Genomic DNA, 19,979 nt, shown 5'->3' with positions numbered 1-19,979 from the left:
ACTCCCAGTCTTCCCAGCATAACTGAACACACATCCTGCATTTGAATTATCCCCCAATTTCTTTTCTCTGTGAACATAGGGCTGTGTGTCTAGGAATGATTGGGATGTGGAATAGCTAATTGAAATAGAGATCCTCCTGAAGCATAGGCAGCACAGACCAATAAGATGATGGCTTGGATGGAATAAAAGGCAGCAGCAGATGGAAGCTTGGTTCTAGAACAAGTTCTTGATTGCTGCTGCAATCGTCTGAGGATGTCAGACTCTCACTTCTTTACTCTTCCAAAGTGGACACTGCCAGTGATTCTCCAGAAGCCTTTGGTCTCATACTAGGTAGCACCATTGACCCCTCTTGTTCTGGGGCTTCAGCCTCTTGGACTGCACAGCTATTGGCTCTTCCAGCTCTCCAGCCTGCAGATGGCCATTTTGGACTATCCAGCTTCTGGTCACATAAGCCAACCTAATAAGTCCCCTTTTTATAATTATCCTTCCTGCGGATTCTGTTCCTTTAGAGAAAGAACCCTTACTAATACAGGGACTCAGGAGAATTCTTTAATCTCTCTGAGCCTCCAAATGGATGTAATCCTTACTTCAAAATGTTATGTTAGAAGGTATTTAAGTAACAAGTAGAGACATTGGGACCTATAAGTTTTAAATCATTGCCCACTTTTGTGAGAGAATTTGCCTTCCCCAATCAACAACCACCATCCTTACTACCTCAGGTTTCTGTTCTGATACCCAAGAATAAGTTTCAGATGATCTTGGATATCTTAGAAGACATCAGATTAAGATATACAGAAAATCCAAAACATACAGAAAAATCTAAGCAGCTAAGCTTGTCCTACTGAAGAAATGCACAAAATCTTGCCATTAAGACACAGCTTGACAAATTGTTTATAGGACACAAGCAGAAAAAAAAAAGACAAGATGAAGCACTCTGGATAAATCTAGGGTGAACATATATCCCAGTTTGCCCAGGGACAATCCTGATTTATCATTGTTTCCCAGAATAACTATTAGTAGCACCACCTTTCACTCTCATAAAGAGGCCCAGTTTGGATGATGAACTACATGGTCATTCAAGAAGCAGTGAAGCAGGATCACAGAGCACACAGAAATTGGTTTAGTGTGTGAAGTGAGATGGAAGCTAGACAGGGAGGTGAAGTAAGTCCAGGATACACTGTACTATTGCTTCAAGCCCTTAGAAAATGAAGTAGTTTGCACTTCAACTAGGAAGGATTTTCATATTATTTCTTCAGTAGTAGAAACTAGATGATATAACAGTGTGTAAGCTGATGGGAGACGTTTGAAAAGCAAAGGGTGAAAAACAGGTGAGAGTAGGGAAAGAGAGAGAACTCTGACTGCTTCCCACTGTCTTTAAGTCCAGGCTCCAGAGCAAGATATGATCCAGCTCCTGTATACTACTCAAACTTTCTTTAAACATTCTCTGCACCATGTCTAGGCACTGGCCACAAAGAAGTAAACAGTTTCTCACATGCAGCAGGCTCCTTGCTCATCCTGGCCTTCCACAATTTATGTCTTTTGTCTTAAAAGGCCCTTCTACTTTTTCTCCTGATAACTGAGGCTTCCCAAAGCTGGGATCTCTCTTCTACCCCTCCCCTCCAACTGCCTGGCTTAGGTGCCCCTTCTCTGCCCTTCTGGTCACCCTGCTGCTAACTCCCATTGCCATGCTAAGGACACTGCACGGTAGCTGTCAGTAACTTGGTGGTTTCTCCTTTACATGGGGAGTCTTGAAGAGAGGTCTCTGATTCTATATTCCCATTGCTTTACATAGCACTTGACACAGTTCTCAATGCATTTTTGTTACAGTCAACCCTCTGTATCCTCAGAGATTGGTCCCAGGACTTCCTGTAGAGGAGATTCTAAAATCTTAGGATTTTCAAATCTTTATATAAAATGGTATAGTGTCTGCATATAACCTATGCAGTTCTCCTGTGGTACTTTAAACTTGTCTCTACACTACTTTATAATAACTAATTCAAGGTAAACTCTGTAAATAATCATTATACTATCTTGTTTAGGGATAAGCAAAAAGTCTTCCCAGGTTCAGCACAGTTTTGTTTTGTTTTTTTCCCTCAGAACATTTGAATCCAAACTGGTTGAATCCTCAGATGTGAAACCCAAGAACACAGTCTACTGTATTTGAATAAATTATTTTATCTCAGGTTAAAGATGTTGGAGTCATTTCTAACACTCTAACCTTTTTAATAAACAAATACAATGACTAAAATAATTTGATTGACCATGCCCATTGCTTACTCTCTACAATGGGATCCTGACTCCTACTTCATTATTTTAATAGCCTCCTTACTGAATTTCCAAATTTAAATCTCTACTCCTTCAAGTCCAGCTTGAATATAAATATCCATTATCTGTTCCCCAAATGCCATTTTTTAAGGTAATTTCTCTGTCCAAAACCTTAAGGAATTACAAAATCTTATAGATCATGGTGGAACAATAAAATGGCAACATCTATTTTGAAATAGATTTTTGCTATACCTCATAAAGATGAATATAGACATACCCCATATCCAGGCAATCCCACTCCTGCATATATAACCTGGAGTAAGTGTTGCCCAGGTGTTGAGAAGTTCAAGAATTCTTATAGAAACATTTTTGTAATGTGAAAATATCTCAACTAATTTAAATGTTTTTAATATAATAGAAAATAAAAGTCACAATACGATGCTTCATATAGAGGTAAAAATACACTTCAACTACATAGAAAACATGATTATGTCTCAAAAAAGTAATATATTGGAAAAGCAATTCCCCCAAATTCTACAAATAATATAATATTTTAATACAACTCAAAACAAATAAAACCACATGGTTACATATGCACGTATGCTAAAATGATCAACAAAAAGCTGAAAGGAAATAATGACCACAGCTTACAGGATACTGGCTACCTCCTGAAAAGAGGCAGGATCAGAGAAGTACATGTTACAAGCAATAAATGGCAATATGCTTTTTTAAACTGTGAGGTAGAACCATTGGTATATATTTTATTGATGTTTTACTGCATTGTTTTGCATATGCCAAATATTATACAACAAATGTATTTACAAGGTGACCAACAGAGCCTGAGTAATTGATTAAAATCATTAGGGAACAGTTAACCTTTTGGAAAAGGCTCAGATTTTGTTATCGATTGTGGTATCAGGCTCTTGAATCCTGCCTTTCACTATCAAGTATAGGAGAGCTGCTCTGGACCAGCCATGTGAGATTTTCTTCTGCTCAGAAGACATCAGAATGCAAATATATGTATTTATGATGAGAAGCATCTCTTTTTCATATTGTACATACTCATCTAGGATGATTAGTATATACTTCATCTGTTGTAAAACTGCAGAGGAATACTCAAAGCCTCTTTTTTTTTTTTTTACTTTTCATGAAAATTCTCAGTCAGCAAGGCTGGTTGGCTGGTTTCAACAACATATCCTACAACAGTGAAAAATAAACCTTAGCTCCCCAAAATAGGAATATATCTTAGAAACATAAGAAGGAATGTGCAAAGAGGAATTTGCACACTCTAAGCTATTTAGGAAGACTTGCATGAAAGTAATAATTTTGCTTTGTGAGCAATGAAAAAAAATTTTAAAGAATTAAACAAAATGAAAGCACAATTCAGCAAAATCTGGCTCCCGACTATCCAACACACCCTAACACAGTCTGTGCCACTATTACTTCTCATGCCTAGAACTGGCATGATTCACTTATCACAATGCCATTTTCCAAGCATTGTCTCATGATCCATCTCAAAGGACCCCAGACAACCACTAACTGGACTAGCACAATAACTAAAAGCTATTACGTGCAATCCTGAACTAATGGGATTATAATCATGACATAAAGATTGCTCACAACCTGACCCAAAACAACCCCACCTCCTTGGGTTCCATTTGGAGTGCCCTACATACTTCCCCCTGAGATATTTCATACTGCTCTCCCATACTTGTCTGTGCTCATTTAAATAACCCCTACACACCCATACATACTCACACATACTCACCAACCTGGAATGTCCTTTTATCCCTCTCTGTCCTGCTTAAATCCAACCTTTTCCAATAAAGCTTCTCTGACTATCCCTGCCAGTACTGCAATTTACCCTTCAGAAGACCTGATTTTTTTTTAAAGAGAGAGAGAGAGAAAGAATTTTTTAATATTTATTTTTCAGTTTTTGGTGAACTAAACATCCTTATTTTGTGTGGTGCTGAGGATCGAACCTACCGCCTGGCACATGCCAGGTGAGCGCGTTACCTACCGCTGGAGCCACATCCCCAGCCCCAGAAGAAGTCCTGATATTTACACACTGTTTAGCATTCGCTGTCTTGCATAGGTAGTTGTATTTTCAGGCATTTCTGTGTTATAATCTATGTGGGTTTTAGATTTATTGGGTGCAGGACTAGACTTGGCATTATTTACAAAATCTACAGGCTTCTCACATTGAGGATGTTCTTAATGTTTCCTATGCTTAATACCTAACCTAAAGCATGAAAAACACTAAATAACCTTAATTATAAGAAAATCTTCTGCTTAAAAAAGAGCAGAAAGAAAGAGTGAAAGTAGAACATTTCAGAGGATATATGCTCAAACTGTATTTTTAATTTTTTCCATTAATTGTGTTGGGGTTTGGGGGATATGATGGACATTAAATTTATTAAAGCAAGCTAAAGGGAAAATGGGTCAAGTTCCAGAAATATTTTCCATCATTTCTCCATTTTCTTTCCTACACATAATGCATTTTGAGTTAAAAACATCAGGATAATAAAGCAATAGAGGAAGCTATGCTTATTCTTTTGTATTTGCAAAGATTTATTATCATTATAATGTTTATAATTTTTTTCACAACAAAAAAATTACAAAAGTGTGGGGGAAAAAAACAGGAGTCATCAGAAATCTTACTACTCAAAACCAACCATGGTTTGTCGTACATTATTCTACTGTTCTCTAAATGTATGTATGTATCCACAATACATTCTTTTCTACACAACAGTATCATGTCTACTTTCCACTTGCTTTTCTATGCAGGAATCTATTATGGAGAGCTCCTAAGTGACTGTTGCTGTATATCATCTTTTCTGTTACCGACAACGTGCTCTGTTGTAGGTGCATTTGGTTTCAAGTGGGGAATACCAACACAAATGGATGAGGATATTAATTTTTAAAAAGAGGCTAAGCAGATCATGGAATCCAAAGAAATGGTGAATAATTGAAATAAGGGCAAGGGTGCAGAGGAACCTCAGGGAAAACTAAAGCCAGGGACTCAACAACCTGCAGACTTCTCTTCTATTCTGTTTTCTTCCTTAGGTCCACTTTCATGTTCTTTCTTCACATAGCAGGAAATGTTGTGACTATACTTATAATCTGTAAGCACAATGTTCATAACCTCAGGGTAAGGGCTCATTACTGAATTTCTACCATTGTCCTAATTATCTGTTAGAGTATGGCAATTCCCATAGTAGACATATGACTGGGCAAAGACATTTCCTATGAGAATAGACTTACTGGGCAGACAAAACGACAGATGTTCAGCATAATCCACTTAATATCCTGTTTGTGGGAGTATAGGAGACTTAGAATTTTTATTATTATTTCTTACTATTTGTTTTAGTCAGGTTTTATCACTGCTATGACTAAAAGACCCAACCAGCACAATTGTAGAGAAGTTTATTTGAGGGCTCATGGTATCAGAGATCTTAGTCCATAAGAAGGCTGCCAGCTCCATTGCTCAGGGCTTGAGGTGAGGTTGAACATCATGGCAGAGTGTGTGGCAGAGGGAAGCAGCTCATATGGTCATCAGGAAGCAGAGAGACTCCACTCGCCAGATAACAAATATATACCCCATAGTCACACCCCAATTCCCACCTCCTCTAGCCACATCCTAACATTTCAATTACTATTAAGTTAATCCCTAACAGAGAATTAAATTGCTGATTAGGTTAAGACTCTTACAACCCAATCATTTCCCCTCTGACCTTCTTTCATTGTCTCACATGAGCTTTTGGAGGATACCTCACATCCAAACCATAACACTATTAATGTTCAATAAACATTTTAAGAGTACTATGAGCATTTGAGTACATTTAACTTTTAACAGATATTTGGTAATGCCATGATATATCCTAAATGTCATAATCATTCAATTAATGTATTAATTCAGTAAATGTTTTTTAGTATCTATTATGTCCCAGTCTGTATTCTAGACATAAGGAATAAAGAACAGTGAACAGAACAGAAAAATTTCTACCTTGTGGACTTCATATTCTAATAAGGGGAAACATAATAAATAAATAAAAGTAAAATATATTGGGTAGGAGAGAGAACTGCTATTTTTAAATTGAGTGCTGAGGAAAGGCAGCATGAAAAATAAACATTTAGGCTGTGAGCAGAAGGAATGAAAAGGAGCCAAGTGACTTTCCCAGGTGAATATATTCCAGGCAGAGGAAACTACAAGTACTGTGGGGTGAGAGGATGCATGGCCTGATCAGGGAAGAGCATGAGACCAGTGTGACTTCTCACAGCCTGAGATACCCAGATAAGAGATCACAGAGGGCCTCTCATGTCCACTGTGCAAGACAAGAAAGCCTCTGGAAGGACTGAGAAGGAAACAGACAAGATCCACTCTTGCATTCTCCCAAGTGGGATCCTTAGGTCTGTGCCAGTCCATGACCAGCTTGTTCTAGGTTCTTGACATAACAAATTCAGAAATTAGGAGCAAGCATTTAGAACTTGTTAAAGAATTTTATGTTTCTTCTCATCATTGAAATGGAATTTTCCACTTTTTGAATCTGATAATAAAAAACAACTTGTATTTTTGTGTGCCTTTCTAAATTTTCTTTTTCTAGTAATTCATTTCACGACATAGCTTACAAAGGCATCAATTCATGATGGGATGGAAATTTCGAAAAAAAATCCTTTATTACTGATAGTTTGAGAAGTTATGTTTTTCATTTTCATTTTTTAAAGATCAGTTGAGGTTGTCTTGTTGAGATAAGCAAAGATGGAAGGAAGAACAGGTACAAAGCTTTTGTAACAAGAGTTTTGGTAGATTAGTTCAGGGTGGTAAGACAAATTATTTTAAAAGAAGAAAGAAAGTTGGCAGACATTGTGTATATTTTAAAGGCAAAACTTTTAGGATTTTTTAAGAAGTTGGATATTGTACATGAGAATGAGAAAAGAGGTGACTCAATGATACTTGGTCTAAATAAATGGGGAAAGCCAAAAGGGGACAAATTAAGGGGTTTCCATTTTGGAGATACTGAATTATATATATATTCCCAAATGTAGCTTAGATTCAGGGGAAAGTTCAAATATATGGAGATTTGGAGACTGGGGAGAAGCAGAAGATCCATCAAGGGAGTGTGAGGTGGCCACTGAGGTAAGAAGTAAACCAAGAGAGTGGTGTTGTGTCAGGAATTCAAGACAATTCAAAAGCAAGCATAGATCAATTATGTCAAACACCACTGATAGTTAACAGGGTGAGGATGGAGAAATGACTGTTGGATTTAGAGAAACTGGTGGTTATTGGTCAACATCTGTGGAGTGGTGGAAGCAAAGAGCCTGATCATAACAGGCTCAGGAAGGGAAGCGAAGAAAAGAGGAGACATTGAGCACATACGACCTCCTTCTCTTTGCTTTCAAGGTGAACAAAGAATGAGGGCTAAAGGTAGAGGAAGAAATGAGGCTAAGGAATCATTTTCAGAATTATAAAAATTAAATGTTTGTATGCTAATGAGAATAATTAATTATTGAAGAGAGTTTGATGATGGAGGAGGAGGATGCCTAGAGCACATCCATGAGTAGGCAAGAGAAGGGTTAAGAGCACAGGGAGGTGTGTGGGCACAGAAGCAGATGGTAGGGAAACAGGGTGAAGGAGCAAGTGAAGGTCGTTTTTAGGTAGCTAGTCAGCCAACATGGGTGATGACAATGAAGGGCAACTGAAAACCACAGGGAGACTTATCTGACAGATAAACACCTGGAAGATGTGGCTTAGTATGTCAAAACCAACCCCAGTCAAAATTACATCCTCTGAAAAAAGAAAAAAAAACTATTGTTTCAACATCATGTCACCCTACCAGGTGGCCTGGGCCCTCCCTTATCACTCAAACTATCATAATCCGCAATCACCCAGGTAACGAAAACATCAAGACCCTCACAAAGAAAGGTTGTTGAGGGGTATTCAGAGGTTAACAAACTGATTAAGGAGGTAGAAAATTGAGGCAAAAAAAAGGGAGATTCAATTTCCTCTGAGCACCACACCATTTTTTTGAGTCAGACTATGCAGTTCCTAGGTGGTCAGTCAACAGTCAGGAGGTGTTCTTGGTCAGTCAAAATTCTGGACACTTTCCTGGGACTCCCAATGAAACTGAAAGGCTGGAGGAATGTGTCATCTCTCTGCTTTCTGAGCGGTCCCACTCTCTCCCTGTGATCTTGGACTTCAAGTGAGCTAATGGTATCAGAGATCTTAGTCCATAAAAGCAACCAGGCTGGCTAGGTTGCTTTTCTCCACCATGTTCAGCTGTGCTGATAAAGTTAAGTCCAGAGAAGTAGGATTTTACCAGGGCTTGTTTTTTTCCCAGGTGGCAGAAAAGGGGGAGAGAAAAGAGAGTGAGTATGCATGCTAGAAAGAGGTTTAATGATGGCTCATAGAGTGCTACCTCAAACACTGCATACTTTTAAAAGGACTTTTTAAAGCCTAAGTGTATCACTGCTGAAAGAAATTACCACAAACTGAGTGACTTTTAAAAAAAAAAAAGACAAGTTTGTTATCTTACAGTTCTGTGGGTTAAGAATCTGAGACAAGTCTCACTGCCATAAAATCCCTTTGTCAGCACCATTGCATCCCTATCTGGAGACTGCAGGGGAAATTCTAGGTCTTTGTCTTTCACAAATCCTGGAAGTCTCCTGACACTCTTCCTTCTGTTTTCAAAGCCAACAACAGATTAAGTCCTTGTGTGTTGTCCTGACCTTTTCTGCCTCCTTCTTTTTTCCCCTTAAGGATCTTTATGATTGCACTAGGCCCACCTGAATAATCCAAAGTAATCTCTTCTTTTAAGGTCAGCTTATTAGGAGCCTCAGTTCCATCCCCTTTGCCCTGTCATAAAACATATTCACAGGTTCCTAGGACAAGAATGTGGTCATTTTGGCCTTTATTTTTCTGCCTACCACATTACAGAATGTCAAAAAACATATAATGTTCACAGCTCAGTTCACTAGGGCAGTGGGATAGGTTGTTGAGAGACCAAGGAAGACACCTGCAGATGGAATGTGAGATATAAGATTTACAGAAAAATTCTTACAGGGGAGACTCACTGACAGATTGAACAGGTGCTTCACCAGAAGATCCAGGGATGATGGGTTGCATAGACACCTCTGCTTTACACAGTGACTTTGGTGATTCACCAGAAAGTAGCACCCCCTGTCCCTCATTGTGCTTGTTCAGGCTGCTTGGATGAGCACTTTCCCTCCACAGTGTTCTAATCCACACATTATCTCAGGAAGAGGGGTTTTATAAGTGTGGCTACAGAAGCTGTGATATCATTGATTTGCTTAGTTTGCTCTGTTCCTTGTAAGACCAGTATTCCAAGGAGAAGCTGTTCTGGTGTGTGTGTAAGAAGGCAGCTCTCTACAGATAATAGTAACTCGCCTTACTTCTCAGTATGTAAGAGAGAAATCCAGTATGTTATGGTTTAGATGTGAGGTGTCCCCCAAAAGCTCACATGTGAGACAATGCAAGAAAGTTTTCTTAAAAAAAAATGAAGAACTGATTGGGTTATGAAAGCCTTAACCCAATCAGTGAATTAATCGCCTGATTGGGTTAATTGAGTAGTAAATGGAGGCACATGTGGTGTGGATGGAGGAGAGAGAACATTGGGATGTGGCTTTGGGGTATATATTTGTATCCTGCAAGTGAAGCTCCTCTCTGATTCCTGATCATCATGTGAGCTGCTTCCCTCTGCTATACTCTTCCACCATGATGTCCAGTCTCACCTTGAGCCCCAAGGAAGAAAAGCTACCTTGAAACCCTGAGCCCTCAAATGAACTTTTCCTCTTCTACAGTTGTTTTGGTTGGGTCACAGAGGCAAAAAAGCTGACTAAAACACATTGTCCTTCAAAGTGATATCTATTTGGCCATTCTGGCCCAGACTTGCTCTCCTTGTTCCTTTAACTGGACATGGAACGCACATGGTATAAAGATAGGGAATGCTTATTTTCACTTCCTTTAGGAGGATTGTACTCTGCACCTACTATGAAAATTAAGTCAGTTGCTTTTTTCTATTTAATTTTCTGATCCAAAAAGTTCAAATAAGAATAGTCTGGACTAAGCTCCTAGATTAGGTGTCAAGACCAAAAACATATCCATTCAGAGCTTCTCCCTAGAAGCTTCTCCCCAGAAGCTTCTCCCACATTTTAAAGGGATGAAGCACAGACTTAGAATACATCTCTAGGTAATAAAAATGATTGAAGCTGGAGATACCCACTGTATCTCACTTCAGAAGGTTAGAGTAAGAACCCAGGATCCTTTCCACTCCTTCTCTGAGCAACAAGTTTTGTTTTGGTTTTTCCTTTCTCACCTTTGAGAACCTGAAGGAAGATGATTTTCTTAAAAATAAATGAAGAAAATTCATTGTTCTTTCTCCCTTGCATATGGGGAATTCAGCAACTCTTATAGGACATTCAACCTGACTTGCATCATATTACCTCTGAGGTTAGATCTGGGATAATGGGGATTGGTTTGCTCCTTCTACCCAGTAAGGTCATATTCAGAGGAAGGAGGAGAGGCACAAAAAATGTAATGCATTATAAGTAGCAACGCTCAATTCGCTGCCCTGAAGAGAGAGCCATTCAGATTTGGAGAACCAGGCAAAGTTCATCAGAATGCCTTTTCTTTTTCATAACCTCTGCCAGAGCTAAGTTTCTTAACAATTTAGGACATTTTCATCTTAAATGTTCAACAGTAATTTTACGTTAGCTTTCAAGTTATAGTAGTAGTGTATATAAAATTTTGTATTTTTTTAAATTTCATGTAATATTTTACCAAATGAATAATAACACAATAGTTAGCTTTTATTATTTAGTGTCTACTAGGCTTTTTCTGAGGTGATTCATATGCAGTATTCTGTTTAATTTTTATACAAAACCCTTTCCTTATCCCCTATTTCTAGATGATGAAACTAAGGCACCAATAAGTCATGCAACTTCCATGAGGTCACATAGCTAGTTAGGGGCAGAACTAGAAGCAAGACATTTCTACTCTTCAACCTGACCTCTCAGCTGCTACTTTCTAGTAGAGACTTCTGAAGCAGACACTTAGCTGATTCCAAATTTTCATTATGCAAATAATGAGCATTTTGGCTATAAAACATATTTAGCACTTAGGAAAGCTTCCAATCTGCTAATTTCTCTGAATCTGTAGTTAAGGATCTATATTTTAAAAATAAATCATATTATGAATATTTAAAATATATAACATGATGTTATAAGATGTATGTAGATAATAAAATGTTCATTATAACAAAACAATATATATCTACCATCTCACAAATTCAACCCCTTTTGCTAATGGACAGATCAGCTAAAACCTACTCTTTTAGCAAAAAAATCAAGTATAAAGCAATTAATTTTTATTACCTATTGTCTTCAAGTTGTATATCAGATCTCCAGACTTGTTCATCCTACACATCTGCTGATGTGGATCCTTGATTTGCATTTGCCCATTTGCCTTACCCTTTGGCTCCTGGAAACCATTATTTTATTCTCTATCTCTGTGTATTTTGGCTTATTTTTAGATTCCATGTATAAATGAGGTCAACCAATATTTTTCTTTTTGTGAATGGCTTATTTCATTTAGCACAATGTTCTCCAAGCTCATGCATGTTGTAGCAACTGACATGTATGTCTTTTTTATTGTTACATTTTATTAAATGCACTGCAGTTAAGCAAAATAGAAAGTAGAAATGGTTCCCTGGGTCAAATCACATGGCAGTATCTCCTTTTTAAGCTGAATAATATCCCATGAGAGGGAGGTATGATGGTAGATAGGTAGATCTTACAGTTTCTTTATACCTTCACTCATACATGGATACTTAGGTTGTTTTCATGCCTTGACTATTGCCAATAATGTGGCAATAAACTTGACAGTGCAACTATCTTTGACAGGTGATAATTTCATTTCTTTTGATTATATATCCCCAAGATGAATTGCTGGATCACATAGTGTTCTAATTTTATTTCTTTAAGAACCTCCCTACTGTTGTGCATAATAGCTTCACCAATTTACATCCCCACCAACAGTGTACAGAGTTATTATTATTGTTGTTGTTTTATTGTCTCTTTTCTTTTTGAAAATAGTCAAAAGGTCATATATTTGGGGTACTTGATATATAATGTCAAATTACTTTCCAAGAGGGTTGCACCAATATATACTGAATGTGATATTTTAGTTGAGCTTTTAAGAAGGAAGTGGCAGGCAGGAAAACAAAAGAAAAAGGATTTGGACTTTACAGGTGTCATGGCCATCCAAAGAGTCAAAGTGATCTTTGACGATACTGGTAGAATATATTGAAGCTGAGGAGATGATGGAGCCATACGGGGACTGGTTAGATGTATTAAATTCAGTATGGGCACCACAAGTCAAGAAAAGAATCAAATAACACAAGTCAAGAAAAGAATCAGGAGATGAAGAGGGGATTTCAAAGTGTAATATTGAGAATTGCTAGATGAATTGGGATTCCGAAAGCTGAACAAGACAGAGATCAAGTGCAGCTGTGTACTAATCAGTACATTACTAAACCTCTCTGCTTCAGTTTTATTTGAAAATTCGATAACAATGTACTCACCAATAGGGTTCTTATTAGGAGTAAGTGAAACAATGTATATAACTGATGTGCATTATAACCAGTAAGGTTAGCTATTGTTTTATTTTTTGGTACCAGGGATTGAACCCAGAGGGACATAATAAGTGAGCCACATCCCTAGCCCTTTATTTTATTTATTTATTTATTTGTTTGTTTGTTTGTTTATTTATTTAGAGACAGGGAATTGCTAAATTGCTTAGTGCCTCACTAAGTTGCTGAGGCTAGTTTTGAACTTGTGATCCTCCTGCCTCAGTCTTCTGAGCCACTGGGATTACAGCCATGCACAACTGTGCCTGGCTTTTATTTTACCTATTATCATATCTACAAGAATTATAAGAGTTGACAATCATAATTGGTATTTCTAGAAAAGAAAACAAGATGCAAAAAGTTAAACAAATTAGCAAAGTCAAGCAACTCCTAGAAAGATAAAGTCAATATTTTATCCTAACCCTAATTGTAGAATTCAGGTTTTTGTATTTTTCTTTTCTTTACTTGAAGCTTGCTTCTTCATAAAGGACTTTCAAGATGTTCTGAGAGTTCTTTGCAGATACTTTAACAGTAGGGTCACAGATGGAAAGGTCTAGACTTATTGCTTTCCATAATAGATCTGTATTTCATGGGTAGAAGCTCTTTTAGATTTCTTAAAAGAAGAAAATTTTTTAACAACAAGAAGTTCAAAGTAGCCTGGTTGCTCTATGGAGGTAATAAACATTCCATAATTGTTGGTGTGCAAACAGGGATTATATGACAATTTATTGAGAATATTGCAAAAGGTATTTGTATAATTGCTTCCTGGTTTCCTTGATCCTGTTCTCAGCACACCAATATTCTCTCTTTCTCTCCACTATCTCCAGGGAAGGTGGATTCTCAGTCAGCATCCAAGGATGGTGTGACTTCCCTAGCCTATCCAGGAAGATATGTCATTCTCTTTAGATGGTTTTTGATCATTTTTTGCCCATTGCTTATCATATGACTAAGTTCTTTGTACTGAATGTCCAAGGATTCTCTAGGTCATCTATACATGCATCATCAGCATAGCTTCAGGACTTTCCCCATCATGAACTATAGCTCTGACTCATACCCCAAGAAACCCTGGGGAAAGGAATCCGCCAGCTCTCAGGACAAATCTCCTCATGGATTTGTTCTCTATTCAATCCCTGCTGAGAATCTCATGGCTGACTCTTCTGTAGGTGCAGAGGATGCTGCTAGGCCAGGTCAAGCTTTCCTCAGGGAATGGCCATCCAGGCCTAGGAAGCGGCACTATGGTCTGGAACCAAAAGATGGTGGGGGAGAATGACACAGTACACAGCTATACATCATTTTTTCATTAATGTCTCAAAGCAAAACTGATTGAGTCCAGATTCTCATAAAACTGTTACATTAATATGGTATTTTATTGTTCATAAAATATTCTCTAATATGTCATCTTTATTCCTCTTCAGTGGCACAAGTAAATAATAACATGTGAATTATCTATCAATTAGGATTAGACACATATGCAAGAAAACAAAACCAACAGTATCTCAACCAAAACAGGATTATCTTTTTTAACTCATGTGAGAAGGAGACCTAAAGGTGAAGGTTGCTATGGTAGCTCCATCTAAATTGGGCACCCAGTCTCCTTCCTTCTGCTTCATCATCTTTAGGTATTGCTTTTCATCCTCAGGGTGACCTCATGATAACCTTTCAATTGTAGCAGTTTCCGCTATTATAGTCTTGCTCTGATTTGAAGGAGGGAGAAAGGGGAAAGTGCACTCTACCAGTTGAGGTACTTTGATTTAAAGGGATGTCCCATGGACCACTCCCAACTGCAAGGCAGGCTGGGAAGTATACTTTATTTCAATGTGGATACAGATATATCCCCATCAATATAGGGATCTAATGCTAATGAAGTAGCAGTAAATGATTATTGGATAAGTAAATAGTATCCTCTGACCAAGGAAATTATGGCTAATGGGATCAAATGACTCAGCCAGAGTAGTACAGATAGTTGACTTCCTATTCACATCCTAAGAAGTACTGATGATTTCTCATATTGCTGAACAATCCTCAGAGACATATTGTGTCATATTCTAAGTGAAGCCCTTCTGTGCTTTAAATGTTACAATTTATGGCTTGTGCAGTTATGAATGGAGACCTCTCTCCTCCTGTACCCTTGGTGAAATTCTGTATATAGTGTATCTCACCTCCATAGCCAACACCCTCGTTCTCTATGCTAATTTGTAATGTAATTTGTAATGCTAATATGCTAAGTTGTAGTCCAATATCATATTTTAGTTAGCTTTTTTAAGTTGCTGTGACCAAATATCTGACAAGAATAACTTGGAAGAAGAAAAGTTTATTTTGGCTCACAGTTTCACAAGTTCATTCCATAGTTGGCTGACTCTATAACCCTGGGCCCGAGTGAGGCAGAACATCATGATGGAAGGGCATGGCAAATGAACGTGGCTTAGGACATGGCAACCAGAGAGCAGAGAGAGCTCTGCTCACCAAAGACAAAATATAAACCCCAAAGACATGCGCCCAGTGACCTACTTCCTTCAGCCACATTTTACCTGCCTAGAGTTACCACTCAGGTAATCCATATCAGTGGATTAATCCGCTGATTAGTTTATACCTCTCATAATCTCATCATTTCAATTCTGAAAATTCTCGCATTGCCTCACATATGAGCTTTTGGGGAACACCTCATATATCTAAACCACCACATATTCATTGCTGCATGTTTTACTGGAAAGGTTAGATCACTGTCCAGTAGTTGGAGCCTCCTTTCTGCCTAGGGCAGTCATTCCCTTCAGATTTCTGCACCCTATTTGGGGCTTCTTCTGAGTTAGAAACAGGGGTAGAAAAAGAGCATCATTCTTCCCATCTGGTGACTGGGTGAGTAAATCATACAGTTTGCATCACTGTTCTATTTTCTTCAATTTATGTAAAAGAAATTATATATTAAAACCAGTTCATAAGGGCCTTGCTTATTTACTAGAAGTCATCTACTTTAGGAGATATCAGGCTTTTGTTAATATTAATAAGGTTGTATTCTGATTTTTATCTAAATATGATTAAATGTGATTATTTTGTATGTGTTCCTTTATTTAGAACTTTGAAGGATAGGATGAAACAGCAGTCAATAACATCATTTCATTATAAATAATAGAATCTAAAATTATAGACATATTTTCAAAAAGTATTATACTTTATAGTTATATTTAATTTAAAAAACTTTTAAAGTAATTAAGTGTATTTCTGAAACAGCTGCTTTTCTCTTCTTCCCCTAAAACTTGAATTAGGGGGTGAGAGATACTAGTTAAATAAAGTCTTGGGTTAGCTGGGTTCTATTATGTAAGACTTCATTGTATTAACTTTTGAATAAACTACACTAAGATGTTACTTTCCCAATAAAGTTGAACATACTTTCATTCATGTAGAAATCTATATTTTGTATATGTACTGCAGACTGAAGTCAGGAAATGAGAAAACCAACAAGATCTTCGTTGGTCTTCTTAGGGTCTTTCAACAAATGGAAAGTAACTGTGTTAGAAAGGGAATTCTAGGAGGCCAGGGGATTACCACCAGCCCAGGGCTGCAGAGAAGATAAAAGCTAAGTTATACAGAACCCCCCTTCCAAAAACAAAAAAAATCTCAATGGCAGGGCAGTGTGGCTGCTTTTCACCAGTTCCCCCATCCCACCCCACCCCGCAAATTGTTTATTTGAAAAGTAAAAGCAGTAAATACTTGAACTGTGTCAGGATTGGTCCAGAAGAACCACTTGTTCTTGACAGATTCTTTAAAACTTATTTTCTTACTTTTAAGCAGGAAATCATAAAATTAAAACAATTACTCTCAACTTAAGGAGTATTCAATTAAATAATATGCTTACTTTTATATCAATGGTGAAAATAGGAGGAGCTCCTAGAAACAAGCACAAGGTCCACAGGGACAAATGACAGAACTATCAATTAGCTCAACAAGCCAAGAAGGCTCTAATTCTAGTAGTCTTTCTTTTCTTTCTCTCTCTTTTTTTAAATTAGAGCTTTATAGTTATACATAGTAGTTGGGTTCATCCCGACAAACTCAAATGTGCATGGAGACCAATTTCAGTTCATGATCCCCCAGCTTTTCCTTCCCGTCCTCCCTCCCTTCTCCCCTTCTCCTTCCTCTACTCTACTAGACTTCCTTTTGCTCATCTATTAATTTGTATTTGATTTGTTCTTATGTAATATTATCCTTCCCTCCCCTCTATTTTACTCTAGCTTCTGCATATGAGAGAAAATATTTTACCTTTGAGTTTTTGAATTTGTCTTATTTCATTTAGCATAATATTCTCCATTTCCATCTATTAACCAGCAAATTTCATAATTTCATTCTCTTTTATGGCTGAGTAGAACACTATTATATGTGTGTGTACAATGTATATAAAAATATAAGTATATTTATATATTATAATTTCGTAATCCATTCATCTATTGACAGGCATCTGGACTGATTCCATAATTTAGTTATTGTAAATTGTGCTGCTATAAATATTGAGGTAGCTGTATTGCTCTAGTATTCTGATCTTTGGGGAAAATACCAAAGAATGGGATAGCAGGGTCATATTGTGATTCCACCCCTAGTTTTTTGAGAAATCTCCATACTGCTTTCAAGGCTAGTTGTACTAGTCTGCAGTCCCACCAACAATATACAAGTGTGTCTTTTTCCCCACAACCTCATCAACATTTATTCTTGTTCATATTCTTGATCATTGCTATTCTGACTGGAGTGAGATAAAATCTTGGTGTAGTTTTGATTTGTATTTCCCTGATAGCTAGAAATGTTGAACATTTTTTCATATTTTTGTTGGCCATTTATGTCTCATCTTTAGAGAAGTTTCTGTTTAGTTCTTTTGCCCATTTATTGATTGGATTATTTGGGTGTTTTTATGGTGTTAAGCTTGTTGAGTTTTTTGAATATTCTGGATATTGATCTCTGCTTGGAGTTGTAGTTGACCAAGATTTTTCCCCATTCTATAGGCTGTCTCTTCAAGCTCTTAATCATTTCCTTTACTGTGCAGAGGTTTTTGGTTTGATGGCATCCCACTTACTGATTCTTGGTTTTATGTCTTGTGCTTTGGGGTCTTGTTGAGGAAGTCAGTGCCAGCACCTATATGATGGAGTGTTGATCCTATGTTTTCTTCTAGTAGTAAAATTTCTGGTTTAATTCTTAAGTTTTTGATTCATTTAAATTTGAGTTTTGTGCAGGATGAGAGAAAGGGGTCTAACTTCATTTTTTCTCTGGTAGTCATTTAAGTAGCTAATAAGGTATTCCAAAAAGAGCTCATTTCCAAGAATTATTTTTCAAAAAAACAAAATAATATAATGAATTAAGATTAAAAAATAAGCCAATTATGTGTAAAAAAAAATACAAATAGCCTTTGGCACATTGGTATCAGTAAGCTCTCACTTATGATTCTATGAATTAATGTAAAAACCTTTATAGTCATCCCACACCTGTATCTTGCTTAGGAAGGATGGAAGTTTGCCTAACTGTTTTGATAAGATTTAAAACCTACTCAAATAATTTCTGTTGAAAGTATACTAAAAAGAGAAACCTTTGGAAAAATGTTGACTGGATGAGCTGCTGAAGTATAAATTACTGGACAGTCTTAGCAGTCTTTAACTGCTGTTGCAATCATTCATGGATGAAAATTCTACATATTCAATTAAATGATTTGCATACATCATGCAAATACTGGGACAGAAGTCCAGACTGAGGTTATCTTTTTGAACTCTTGTCTCAGTATGGTCAGTACCACATAGCCTATTATTTAGTCATGCAATGTTCTCTCTTTGGGCACAAAGGAAATTGGAAATTCCATATGTGATAGAGACCATTATTATATTTATCATGTATCTCTCATAATGCTTTTCACAGAACTAGCCAAGCTTGCCTGCATTCATTCATCCATTCATTCCAATAATTTATTGAGAGCTTATTATATGTCAGAACCTAGTCCACAAATATGCTGAGAATATGAACTGCACAAGGTTTCCACTTCTCTAAGGTTTAAATTTGAATGAGACAAAGCAAAAAGAAAGGAAGGAAGGAAAGAAAAAATCAGAGGTCACAAATATTATAGAAAGAATTAAGGAAATATGATAAAAAATAACTGACTGGCTACATTGAATTAGCACTCTGAGAATACCTCTCGGAGAAGGTGATGATATCTAGACAAGATCTGCATGATCCAGGGCCTCATAATAAAATGGGCTGGCCTGTATAAGGAAACCAGCAGAAGTCATGTGGCCAAAGCATAGTGAGAAGGGGAAAATATTAAGTGAGTTTAGAGAATAGCCTCAAAGAGTTCTTAGGGTTTTGAGAAACCTCAATTAGACCATGGATTTTATTCTCAATGTAGCTCAGAGTTTTACCCATAAAAAATATATGTTCTGATATATATCTTTAAAAGATTTCACTAACCATTGTGCGTAACAGGAAGCAATAATAAATAAAAGAGAGTGGTTGCATCAATAGACCATAAGATAGATTTTTATTATTAGATTAAGGGAAATATTAATGAGGGTGGATAAAAAATAGATTTAGGAGATGCTTGGGAGTATGGTCAATTGGATTTGTGGATTAATTTGTTGTGGGGTAATGATGAAAAATGAGAATGAAGGATTGCTCAGATGGTTAGCATAAGCAATAGAAGAATAATGACTTTTACTGATCTGGCACAAGGAGAGTGCAGTGTAAGAGCATGGAATGGGAGTTAACAGTTCTTTTTAGTTGAAGATAATTGAACCATTCAGTTTGAAATGTAGTTTCAACTAGCCAGTTGAATGTAGTTTCGAAAAGAGCACTGACTCGTGGGCCTAAACATGGTATCTGAAATCATGGGACATTATGAAATCATGTGTGATGGCTAAATACAGAAAGTTAGAGAGGCCCTTCCTAAATAGTAACAATAGTTATTAGCAGATAAGCAGACTAAATAGATAAGAGAGTAGACAATGAATTTTCACAACATAGGCACCAGAAGGTATAGAATGAATATCAGATTCCCTTCCTTCTTTCAGCAGAAAAGGATGCTAATTGGTAAGTGGTGGTTTAATGTCTTCA

The sequence above is a fragment of the Marmota flaviventris genome, chromosome 3 (assembly GCF_047511675.1).
Source record: "Marmota flaviventris isolate mMarFla1 chromosome 3, mMarFla1.hap1, whole genome shotgun sequence".
Taxonomy (NCBI): domain Eukaryota; kingdom Metazoa; phylum Chordata; class Mammalia; order Rodentia; family Sciuridae; genus Marmota; species Marmota flaviventris.
Note: the sequence above shows the minus strand (reverse complement) of the source record.